We start from the raw sequence: 13,116 nt of genomic DNA, 5'->3' as shown, positions 1-13,116 counted from the left end.
CAAAAGAGCAGTTTCACAACTGAAAGTTTTGGCCTCGGCCATTTTAGTTTTACCATAGGATCAACCTAATATTGAACCTGAAATTGCCCCCCAGTATGTAAGCAAATGACATCTTTGTTTTATTCTTCATTAAGTAAAAATGAGCTGATTTTAGCCCTGGGGTAATTGTTGATATCTTAAAAATTTCTTGTTAGCAAAACATCTAAATTTAACTTTATGTTGCTAATTTTGAAACTCAAACATCGCCTGTACTCCAGGGGAAAAATCATATTTATATTAAAATGTTACAGCTGTTCCTTTTGCCACTTAGTAAGAATCACAAAGGAATGCTGTTACTGTCTTCTATATTTTTTTGTGACATAGACAAATTCTAGTAGTGTTTAATAGTAGTAGTTTAGCAGTGTTTAAACTTTCACTAAATCTGAAGAAAATAATTGCTTTTAAACCCATTGTTTGTTCTACATTGTTGCTATAAATTTGTTTATTTTCTCATTTTTAAAATTTTTTAAGCATATTCATGGAAGGCAAACAATTTTGTTCTGAAAAAAACCAAGGCTTTTGAGGAAAGTCTCTTCTTTGGTAATTAAAAAAATATTAATCTGCTGGCATAGAAGGAGGTGTGGGCCATTCCCACTAGCCTGTACTTCTTATGTGCTATCAAACTCATATGGAGCTTTCTTGCATTTTCTCACAAGTCACTACAGCATGAAAGTTTTTCTTTTCTCCATACAACAGAAGAATTCCTAAACCATGACATACACTTCTTAGGTTAATGATTTCTTTATGTTTTTGATGTCACAATGAGGAGCCTCTGACCTCAGGGTTCAATGAGTGAAATGTTTTTTGTTTCCAGTGAGAATGATTTCTTTCATTCTTCCATCACACTGAGCAAATAACTCAAAATAGCTTTAAAATCAGTGACATTTTAGAATGCATATTTCTGATGTGGATGCTAGTTATGCAACCTGACTCTTTTGGGATAAAAATATTCTGACAAATTTGATTGTAGCCTACAACTATTGAGACTGCAGAAATATTTGACTGATGAATTGCTCTCCTGGCCACTTTCAACATAAAACAATATCTGCTGAATTGTCTCTCATTTGATTCCTAAGAGCTTATGATGGAATCAGAGAAACAATTATAAAATAAATTGCACATTTGGTCTACATTATGCCAAGCTGTCAAGAATTTTCCTGAGAAATTACAAAATATATGTGGGAGTATGACTTCGTTTATTTAATCTATTTTTTGAAAGTATATTTAACTGAAAATATGAATCCGGGATCCACAGGTTTTTATACATGATTTTACTTCATGTGTATTTATTTTATTTTGTATTGTTTCATGCAGGTGTTTTTGTGGGTTTGGTTTGGGAAAGGGGGCTTGTATTTCTTCTTTTTTTTTCTTTTTTTAACACCTGCCATTCTGCAGAGGAGAAAATTATAGTACATTACAACACTCATGTTACTTAAGTCACTTGGATGACAGATGAGCTTTTCAAATAGGGAATACCTGGAACAGGACCATTTTTCACAAAGAGATCATCTTTCAGGCTGCCATTCAGAAGCGGCAAGACCTTTGAAAATGCCCAATGACATCTTGACCTGCTCAGAAAACTTCTCTCTGTTCTGATAGAAGCAGAGACAACTAAACCTTCTGAGCCTTATTCCAAACACTGACTCTAGGTGGACGGGCTTCCTATTCCTACAGACTTTCAAAGTGACAACTATTACCTTGATGATAAAAGACCTTCAGCATCACCAAAGTAGCTCATGCCTCACTTCTGAAAAAGCAAAGGGAATAATGGACTGTCCCGTTTGTCCTTACAGATACTCGTCTGCCATGTCTAGCTGATGTTACTTGGCAGTTCCCAAAAGTTACTGAAGCTCTGTTCTGTCTCAGCAACTTCTCCTTTACAAGCACTCACTCATGGAACTGTTGTATCATTACTGAATGCACTGATAGCCAGAACACTGTTAGTAGTAATGGCTGTTATAGCAGCCTTGACGTTCCTCGAGGATGGATGATTCCTTCATGATAACCACAGTCGTGGTCTACCACCACCACAAAAATTTGATGAATAAACACCTGATTTTCTCAGGAAGCAGTATTGTTCTTCTAGCCTGCAGTTCAGTATCCAGAAAAAAATACTTTTATTCCATTAGTATTCTGGTTTTCAGAAGTTTTACAAACCAAAACTGCTTTCATTTTAGCTAAAAAGGAGAAGTATTCTTTGGAGAAAGCAATAGTTCTCAATAACTCATTTAACTCTTGTCATAGCTGTTTTTGCAGCTTTGGATGCTAAAAATGTATTTTGGAATGCATATGGGACAGGTTTCTGGTTCCCCTTTTCATATCTTTATTTCCATATTAGAATCAGCTTATTCTTCAAGATATTGCCCACTTCAGTAAGCATTTTAGAAGCACCGTGATACTGATTTGCTCAGTGGCAGGGCTCTGTGCTCAGATTAATCTTGGCTTTCTGTGTCTAGCTCATGGTTAGTATAAGTAGTACAGCTGATCTGGGCCCAGGTAACATGGACGTTAATAGCAGAGGGCTACAATAAATATTAAGGGTCTTTGGCCCTCTTTGACATTCTCTGTGTCCATGAACACCAACAAAAAATTAGGTACTTGGATAGAAATGGAATATTCACTTTTTTCTTTGAGGATCAAATCAGACGTCCTTTCAGCCTAGACTTGACTTTCAGGAAAATTGAAGATTATCTTCAATAAAATAAGTTCCCTGAGGTAACTGAGGTGCAGAAGTGCCATATTTCACTGTTTACATGGAGCTTGCTCAAAAACACCTGCTCACATCACAAGGGAGTGATTGATGCCTGTGAGTGGGTTCATCCCACTCAATGTGAAGCAGTTCATCTACCCATGCCTGACATTTCACTGAATCTCAGATTCAGGGAATCTGGGAGCAGAAGATCATTCCTTTAGCCCCCAGCCCACCAGCAGACATTGCAGACGGGCCATAGTTTATTAACTGAGCTGATCTGCTTGAGCCATCGTGCCCAGTAGCTTCGGAATGCTCTTGAAGGGATGTCCTGGTGCTGCCCCTGGGACCAGACTTGCAGTCCAGGCAGCAGGAAAGCACTGAGCACACATGGAGGCAACTTCATAGGTCCTTTGAATTCCCTGACCTTCTCAGCATAAATAATGATAACAGAACATGGTCCTCAGAATTTACTTTGTCTCTAAAAGCCAAACTCTTCATTTTCAACTGTGATTTGTTGTAATAAAATGACATGTTGAAATAACAAGCTGAGAGGTTGTTATATGTGCTAATGACCCTGAAGAGCTGCAAAGACATTTTCTATAAACACCAGATGTAAATTAATTTTCACTGTCCACTTTACATCCTGCCACTTATGCTGATTGTTCTTTACACTACTTTCAAACAAGACAATGACAGGGAAGCTGATTTTCTTAATGACACATTTTTTGTCCCAAACACTATAACAGGATAGCCTTTTAAATTAAAGCAAAGCTTCTTATTTAGCCTAATAGTTATAAAATGTGGCTACAAAAGCTTGATTTCACAGAAGTGAAGTGTTGGAAGTGTCGTTTACAGCTAAACATATACGTTTATAGATTTACAAGATTTAACCTCAAATAATTCAATTAGATAAGAAATATAAAGGTTGTCCTAAAGATATAATCACCAAACCTGCAGAGTAAATTGTCATAAACTATAAAAGATACCCATATTTATGTGAGCAAAATCTAATAGTACCCCTTCCTGCACCACCTCTTCGTAGATAATTTAATCCTTAATGTGGAGCCTTGAACAAATGATCTCCAGCCCTTGTCTCCCAAGATGTGTAAATGAATTTAGGAGCTGTGGTTGCAAATTTTGTGAATAAGTAATTGGATATGTCCATGCATCCTGACCTGGGCTGTTACAGCTGCCTCCCCTGGTGTCAGTAAAGTTTAAGCAGCCCTGCTGCACAAGTGGTCCAATTCACACTTCTCGCTTGACTGCAGAAATCTCACTATTCAGAAGGACTGAATTAGATGTCGTAACATACAGTCCATCTGTGGCCTGCTACCCTCACTGAGAATAACCACATGCTTAAAACTGAGAATATGGGGCAGTATTTTGCTGTGTAAGGGGTGCAGAGTGGAGGTTTCTGCTGGTGCAAACAGAAAACCATGCTTGCTTGGGTAACCCTCAGATGGCTGGGCAAGGTAAAGACCTGCTTGCTTTGCTCTCTTCCCCCCTACAAAATATGGGCAGCAGTTTAACCCCTCTTTCACCTGACACCTCAGAATCATTGAATGGTTTGGGTTAGAAGGGACCTGAAGATCATCAAGTTCCAAGCCCCCTGCACTGGGCAGCCCCACCTTCTGCTAGACCAGATCTACTATTTATTTTCTGAAAGAAAAAAACCACTTTTTTTCAGACAAATAAAAAATAACTATTATGTATTCTTATCTTGGTGGGGGGGGGAAATCTCATGGTTGCAAAATTGAAATCTTTTGACTCAAAATAATATGTAAGCACTTAAGAAGAGCTTTTTCTGATGTAAAAACACTTCTGACTAGAAGTCTTACTTAAACCTTATCTTTTACTTGCAGCAGGACTGGAAAAAAAAGAAGGAAAAGCAAAGAAGGCAGCAGTGCAAGGTAAAAAGAAAACAAAACATGTTGGTGTTATCTCTCTTAAAAGACAATGGCACAGAAAAAAATAACCTCAGATTCAGAGAGCCAGATGACAGCAATCTTTAAATCCATTCATTCACCAGTATTTTTTCAGAGCTTTGCTGTATTTGTCAGAGCAACAGGGAATTTCCATTATAAAACTGGCTTTGTCCCACTTCCACAAAACTGCCACCCCGACAAAAAGCTTCAGGTAGACAGCTGCCCACTTCAGCTTAAATGTTCTATGCTGGAACTTTGTGTCCCACTGATGAGGCTTCCTGCCCCCCTAGCCTGGACAAGAGTCAGCCTTTGCTACTCAGTCTGAGAGTAACTTGCAATCAGGAAAAGGGGCAGAGGCTCCCTGAAGTCAGCTGAGATGCCCTTCTTGTCCCAGATGAAACCTCAGCCCCATGAAGAGTCACAAAGGTCCACTGCAGAGAAACTCAAAACCCTTTGATACCAGGCCTTGTTGAAATTTTTCGCAAAAAGTTTAGGAATGGTATGGATAAGGCATGAGTGGGAATGTCCGAGTGGGAAGACCAGAAGAAAGACTGCAAGGGCCACATGTTGATGGCACATAGGTCAGAGGGACACTAAGTCTACATCCAGTATCCCAAGACAACCAGAGCAGAAATACCAAAGGACAGTCTACACCAAGGTCAAAACAAAACTCAAGCCACTGTGCAAACATAAAAAGAGAAGGGTCGATGCCTTAAACCCTCTAAAGATGTATTTTTTCCTATTAAATACATTTAGATTTCTCCTTCCTCTTCTTGTTCTTCTTCTTCTTGTTATTAACAACTTTAGCATTATATCCTGCATACTTGCTTCTTTTATACTTGTTAAAAGCAATCCATTCTTTTTTAGGTTAGTATGGTAGGAAGCAAAGTAAAAAAAGGGGTTCTAAATACCCAAAGTTTATCAGCTCAGGCTTTCTTTATATGATACACATCCTAGCAGCCTACCAAGATGATTTTTGTATTTAGTCATGCTCAAATTGTCAGTTAGAGCCCTGATGATGAACTTGCCAGTAACCTTTAGAATAAGGTGTAAGACGTCTACTGAGGTAGCTTTGGTCAGTTGAGTTATTATCCCTTATTTTCTCGAGTTTCTCAGCTTCAGCTTTACTCAGCATTACTCAAGCCAGCACAAACACCCTGCAGCAGCTGTCAGCTGCTTGGTAGTTGTCATGGAAAACGTTATAATTAGGTGGGCCTTGGCCTAGATTTCAGTCATTGTTAGGCTGGGTATCTCCGCATAATTTTCCATTGCCACATAAGTGCTTCTCCAGACATCTGCGCTGCTTCCCCTCTGTTTGGCTGTCTCATACAGCAATGAGGTGTGTGGTTGCTGTAAGATCTGTCCTTTCTACAATGTACCACCATTAGATGGGATTTTATCTGCCAAACATTTTAACTGTGCCATAAAGAGCACAGACTGAGCAGTACAAACTATGGTTTCACATGGTTGGCATGGAGCAGAGTTTTCTAAACCACAAGTTGTGATACCCAAGGAGCCCAAAAGGGGGGCAAACTGTTTCCCATGACAGCAGTCAGCAGCAGCAGTACTGTCCCCCCATGCCAACACTATCTAGTCTTTCCAAGTCAAAGGAATAAGAGAAACATGTAATGTCTGTCACAACTATTTCTGCAGCAACTACCCAGCGCTGGCAGCTCAGTTCCTCCGATGCACAGAAGCGAGCACACACACTTTCACATAGCAATTGCCTCAGCTTCTCGTCTCTGCACCCTATATGTATGGAACTGCTGCCAACACATTGATCACTCAAAGACAAACAAGCCAAAAAAACTTTCAGTATGCTTATTGAGTATTACCATGTACTTATATTACTCACAAAAGAGTACTTTGCATCAGGATGCATTTCAAAAAGTAGAGGGATTCAGTCCTGGTCAAAACTGGGATTTACAACCTAAGAAAAACAGTATGAGACTTGCAGGAAAATCTGAGGTGTTGGAGGCTGGATTTGCTTAGCAACCAGGACATAACTTCATTGTTTCAAACAAAAGTTTTAGTAATTATTGCAGCTTTGACCTCATATCCCTACATCTGGGCTGAAAGGTTGTAGAAACATCTTTTATTGTTGTAAAGCCAAATTACAGATAACACTTTTAACTGTTAAAAGGTGAGGAAGAAGGCACATAGCTTTAACTCTTTGACGTCTTTGTTTGAAAAATGTCATGAGCAGATGTCGGATGGTTGCCAGGAAGTTAATGCCTGCTACTGAGAATTAATATTTAAAAGAGATTATAAAAAGGTAAAATTTCTTTCTGGTGGTATCCAATAGTACTAAGAAAGGAGGCTTGCCATCGGTTAAAGAAGATCATATCAGACTAGGGGATTTCATGCTCTTTTTGCACATATGCAAGGGAATAGGTGGGAACCATGAACTTTATTCACATAACCTGTCCAGAAACAGTGGAGGTTCAAGATATATTTAGCACTTAGAGCCAATATGCATTTAAATAAATTTTCATTTGTTGATTGTTTTAAAAATAATTTCCTATGTGAACACATATTCTAACATTTTCTTTTTCTTTTCTCTTTTTACTTTTGTTTCCCTCCCCTTCTCTTTCTTCAGATAAACCAAAGATGAAACAAGGAAGTAAGCTAGAGTTTTACTCATTAAACTAATATCTTCCACAACAGTTTGGGTAACTATATTCTTAATAATGGAGGTGAACAACAGCTATAATTTCTTACAGGCAGGCTTCTGAAAATAAAGGCTTTATGTCACGCATTAAATGACTTATTTTGGCTGAAGCTCTGTCTTCAAGTGTCTTTGTTTTTTTTGTAGACACTATTGCACTGAACATGAAATTTCTTGGGAATTTTTCATTATTCATAAGCACAGAAGAAAAAGGTTTTCAGTCTTCCCACTGAGTTTTATTTCTGTCCTCACAGTCTTCTATGATTAACTTAATATTTAAAAATTGACATTGATTTCTTATTAGGACTACAAATAAGTCTGAATATGTCCACTGAATATGCCTCACAGATATCTGCAGTAAATTGTGTATTTTCTCACTTTGAAAGTAAGTGACTGAAAAATAAATTGGTGAGTACAAAACATGAAGGTCAAAGCAGGGAGCAGGAGTAGCTTCTGAACCAGATGTCTGAGGTGTAGTGAGAGCTTTATTTGAATAAAATTGCATTTTTGACCTTGTTCAACAGATTTTTTTTCCAAGTCTTCTCCTTTAAAAGTTATATTGTATGGATGTATCTACTATCACCTTTTTAGAAACATAATGTAGAAGGAGAAAAATAATGAAAGATTTATCTTTTGAGATCAGTCCCAACAGAAGACAACTTTCAATGTCAACCACAAATTAAGTTTTTCCACTTGATGGCTATTTCTACCATAAATAAAAATTATTATTTCTGGATTGTTTCAATTCAGATTCCCTAGGATCTCAATTTGTCTTAGTCAGAGACAAATACTAAATCATGAACAAGAAGCTTTATTGATATCATGATAAATTGGACATGGTCCATGCTTTTATAATGAAAGAGAAGTTGTGAACTGTGGGTCACTAAGGCAGTAAACAATTATCACTAAAAACTACTCATTGTAGCTTATATAAGTTTCATATCTATCTCCTAAACACAACTTCCAACTCCTAAACACAAACTCTTCATCAAGAGTGTTGACTTCTTATTCTATGTGTAGAAACCAAAAGGGTCTTCTAACAGTTTTAATATCTTCTGGCTCTGAATTGCTGCCAAGTTTTTCAACAGAAGGAATTTTTTCTTCATGTGTGATGGAGAACCTAATATTTTTAGCATTTCTCAGATGACACGTGTAAAACAGTTTAACCAGCAGTCAAATGGCTAAAATACTTGCTTAAAATGTAAGAAGTCAAAATCCAAGTCTCTGATCTTTTGAATAGACTGTTTTGGGGCAGTCTTACTTGCCTTTTTATTTTTTTGGTGGAAAGATTTGGAGACCTTTCATCAGTCCAGAATAATGATTTTGTCTGAAATAGAATTCTGGTATTCTGTCTGGTGCAACTCACTTCTTATGCCTTTCTCAGGGGACTACTCTTCCTTGAGAGTATTCACCAAGGCTGATGTGGCCCAGCCATCTTATCTACATGTCTGCAGGCAGAATAAAAGCAACTCTTTGCCCACCTATTTGTCACTGCTATGTTGCTCACTCACTTTGATCAGCATCTGGCCTTTAGAAAAAAATAGATCCAAAAAGAAGACCCTTGGCCTTGCTCAGCAAGAATGGGCAATCCCAGATGAAAGAAGTAGGTCACAGTCAGGTCCAAGGAGTCAAATTTGGCGAAGCATCAGTTTTGACCTTTCTGGTTAAGAACACTGAAAAACTGTCCTTGTCTCGTACTAAGTTGAAGTTTGCAAATTTTATAGGTCTCACAGTTAAATCTATAAAACACATTTTGTGGACTGAATTTTCTGAATGAAAACCAGTGAATTCTATACAAATCTCCCAATAACTCAATTTTTAGCCATTTTTTCCAATATATAGTTTTATTCTCTTGATCTATATGCTTCATTCTCCCCTATGGTTAAATCTCATCCTTTCACTCAGTTGTGGTTTCTGTCTGTCATTTTATTGGTGTGACTAATTCTTTTACAGATCCTGGAAAAGAGAAAGAATTGAAACCTCCAGCTGCCACAAAAGATAAAGGTAACATGCCAGGACAAATTTGTATATAACTCTAAGATCTATGTGCATCAAAAAAAAAACTTGGAATGCATTGCCATTTTGTTTTTTAAAGTATGATTTAGTTAGGAATTTATAACCATAATACTATTTCAGTAAATTTACTATGAAACTTAATTGTCATTACCTGAATTAGGAGTGCAAAGAGAGCCCTGGTAACCCTTGTTATGAAAACTTAGACGAATAAACTCAGAATTTAGGAACACTTGTTAACATTTATTACAAGCTGCAAAGTGAAATAAGTTTTGAGTGATCTTTGTCCTTTCATCAAATTTAAGAAAATTTATGGTTTCACTCTGTGAGCATACTAAAACTGAGTTTTGTGCTACACATTTAATTGCTATCTTGTGTCAGAAACCACCAATTATTCATTCAGTCATTATCCTAGAGACATTAGATGTTAACCATTTAACACTCTGGCTTGAAGATTAATAAATTATTTTTTACAGAGCACACTAAAGGAAAGGAAGGAAAGAATCCTACATCTTTAAAAGAAAAAGGTAAGAACATAATAAAATATAGAACTTGCTAAAACCACACAAAGTATAATGAAGATTCTAATTTTTCAACAATCATTACTAGTCTTTCTCATTATAAATCTTAACTAATCAAACTTTAATTAGTTAAAATATTCTACAGAATTTATAGTATTAAAAAGGCAGGGAGGTGGGAACATAAATAGATTATATTGAGCCAATTAAAATTCAGAGTTCTCAAAATTAATTAAATCAGTATCATAAACCACTCTGTGTAATAGAGTAAAAGAACCTTGCAAAGAAGGCCTGAAGAACGCCAAGTCTTTAATAGGGGCCAATTAAGCAATTCTGAACTGAATCATTTCATAAATATGTGAACGTAATGGGATAAAGTAAGGTTTATGAGCAAATGAGTGGGAAACTTGCTTTCTGTGCTCTGTAAAAGTGATAGCTAAAACCCCAGAGCTTCATCCAGTCAACCATCTGCAACATGAGAGATGGTCTGAATCTTTCTTGTATCTCTCATCTTTTTTTTTTCTTCTTTTTTTTTTTCTTTTTTTTTTTTTTTTGTTAATTTGGTCAGTGTAGATGGTTAACTCAGTTGAATTTCCTTTCATCAGTTGTTTTGCCAGGTGCTTTTTACACACCTTATTTCTTCCCTCCTTTCTAGAAATAACTTTATTTGGAAGAAGTTACTTATGGATAAGTCTTATTTAGCATCTTCTTCAGAATAAAAAGATCTACCATATATAGTCAAATTAATATTTATTCTATAACTGTTATAAGCCTATAGATAGATATGGTCTGCAATGTATAGATTTTAGTCTATAACTATTTCAAGTTACAGTTATTTTATGCTATTTCAAAGAAAGAACTGAATAAAGAGCTCAATTCAAGCAGTATTGAAAGATGACAAAAACATCTAAAACAAAGGAGGAGTAATCTTATTGTTAGACATATTTTCAAAATCCTAGAAGCTATGTTCATTCACTCACTTCTTTATTCCAAAGATGAAATTAAATTATCACAAACTGCAAATTCCATGGTGCATGTATTGTTCTTCTGTGTATGTTCTACTCCTAATGTACACATGCCCCATTTACACAAGCTTAGTTATCTGGACCAGAACTGTATAGCCAACCTCTCTGGAGTCCTGTGGCCCTCTCCACAGACTGCCTGTAATCTGTGTCTGCCTGATGGTGTCGTGCTGGAAAATTAGAAGAGGCACTTGAGTGACAGCTCTGCCCCCTCTTTCCTTGCATGGAGCACATATGTTCAGCCTGCTGCTCCTTTCAAAGGATTACAAGGAGGTAGGGAGAGGAGAAAAAAAAGAGAGAAGACCCAAAACTTTTTTCTCTTTGATAAGAGCTTCTTTAGAGCAAATGAAAAGTGGTTTGCCAGCCCTGAACAAGTTTCCATAGTGTGTCCTTTGTTGAGTGCGGCCCCAGCACATGTGTTCTGGGTTCAGGTTTAATATATCAACAACTTCAATTACTAAGTTATTAACAGGTCCTTTTAACATGACAAAGGAGGTTAGACATCCTCCACCCAACCTTCAGAAAGGAGCAGGCAGGAATTTCTTTTAAGTGCCAATACAGCTGAAAACTTACTGCTGAATATATCTGTAAAGATATCATGGGCTCCTGAGCCCCTGCAGTCCAGACCTCCTGAGTCTGTCCCTCAGATCCTGAGAGATCTTGCTGATGCAGCCATCATTGTTTCCCATAATAGGCATCAAACATGCATAGTTCTGTGCCTGTGCCTAAAAATGAGAGTGCTGATTACTGAGCTGTATAGCTCAGTTCAAAATATATCAGCATAAATACTATAGGGGGAACTTATAAAGCTGTGGGGAGAAACTTGTAGAAATCTTGGTGCTTTTCTGAGCTGTGTATTTTCTTATTGCATTATGGAATACTCTGCTGCATAAACATATATTTAGCACTATTTGTCCCCCATTTCAATCATATTTGCCCAAACTGTAGTTCATAAATGAATCAAAGCCTATTTGCATGCCATTCCTCCCCCTCTCCATCACCTCTTCAAGCCTCATCTGTAGGCATCTGAAAAGGTTATTGACAAGGTCACTGGGGACTTCTTTTTACTTTTTGCAATTTGGTGTTTTGCAATTTGTTTCTTAAAGTGGATCTTTCTGGAAAACACAAATATATCAAAGGACACAGGAAAGTAAGGATTTTTAAGACTGCATATACTTCCTAATTATGTATCTTGGGAGTTTGTTGCTATTCATGGAAACTAAATAAAGGAACACTTCTAGGTGAAGTGTTAAATACTTGTGGTGATTAATGTGTGCCTGGCACCTTATGCAAAAACAGTAGTATCATCACACCTCATTCCCTTTGAAGGATGGGCTAAGTTTGAATGAACAAGGATGATGTCCAGACAAAAAACCTTATCCTAAAGCAGGCTATTTTTCAAAAACCTTATCCTAAAGCAGGCTATTTTTCATAGTGGTTTTATTTAAAGCAGAAACAGGAAAAATAAATCCCTGAATTTGGAATTGTTGCTGGGATACTCTATAGATCATAACCCTACAAAATTATTTATTTTATGAGGTGAATAAAATGTCTTCAGTCTTGGAGCCTAATTTTATTGCCAGTAACTAAAGAGAACACTGGAATAATATGTTTTCCACTTCCTAGTGATAAAGGACATCTCAAGACTCTGTCTGAATTTATAACTGTCTTTTCAGCTCTTCCCCACAGCAGTGTAAAGAAGCCCATTTATACTAACAAATATAAATGCTGATTTTCTGTTAACATAAGCATATTCAAATAACTTGAGGCCAATGAAACTCTAAGGTACAATTTGCCACATGGTTATTGGGTAGGTATCTTACCCAGCTAACCAGAGTAGAAGCTCATTCATCCAGAGGGTGCAACAGTGGCACTACAAGTTCATAATATTTCATACATAACTCTTCACTGATTTTTTTCTAAGAAATTTGGATTATGCTGATTATGCAAATTGACAGCATTTGTCCTGTATAGATAATGCAAATTCATTCTCACCCTATGTTCCATGATTTATTTTCCAAACAAATGCTCTTTTTCCTTCCTCCTTGCTTTTGTCATGTTTTGGGATATCTTTGAATATTTTCTTATTGAGCTATGTGTGGATAATAAAGCTATTTGTTTTTATGCATGGATTGATAGCAGAAATAAGTCAGTAGTGTGTATTTCTTTCTTGCCATATATGTTATAGCATGCGGTCATCAAAGAAACAAATGAGATGATTTGCACTTGTTATGCAATA

General features: G+C 36.8%; 1 long non-coding RNA gene across 1 annotated transcript; it reads left to right on the top strand.

The window, feature by feature from the left end:
* Nucleotides 1-4,606: 4,606 nt before the first annotated feature.
* LOC108447993 lies at nt 4,607-9,844 on the top strand. The gene is made up of 4 exons (XR_001863743.1): nt 4,607-4,641; nt 7,256-7,279; nt 9,278-9,328; nt 9,814-9,844. It is a non-coding gene; the product is annotated as an uncharacterized LOC108447993 (long non-coding RNA).
* Nucleotides 9,845-13,116: the final 3,272 nt, after the last annotated feature.

This window comes from Corvus brachyrhynchos, unplaced genomic scaffold (assembly GCF_000691975.1).
Source record: "Corvus brachyrhynchos isolate BGI_N302 unplaced genomic scaffold, ASM69197v1 scaffold14, whole genome shotgun sequence".
Classification (NCBI taxonomy): Eukaryota; Metazoa; Chordata; class Aves; order Passeriformes; family Corvidae; genus Corvus; species Corvus brachyrhynchos.
The sequence above is the reverse complement of the archived record's forward strand: the minus strand, read 5'-3'. Positions and strand labels throughout refer to the sequence as shown.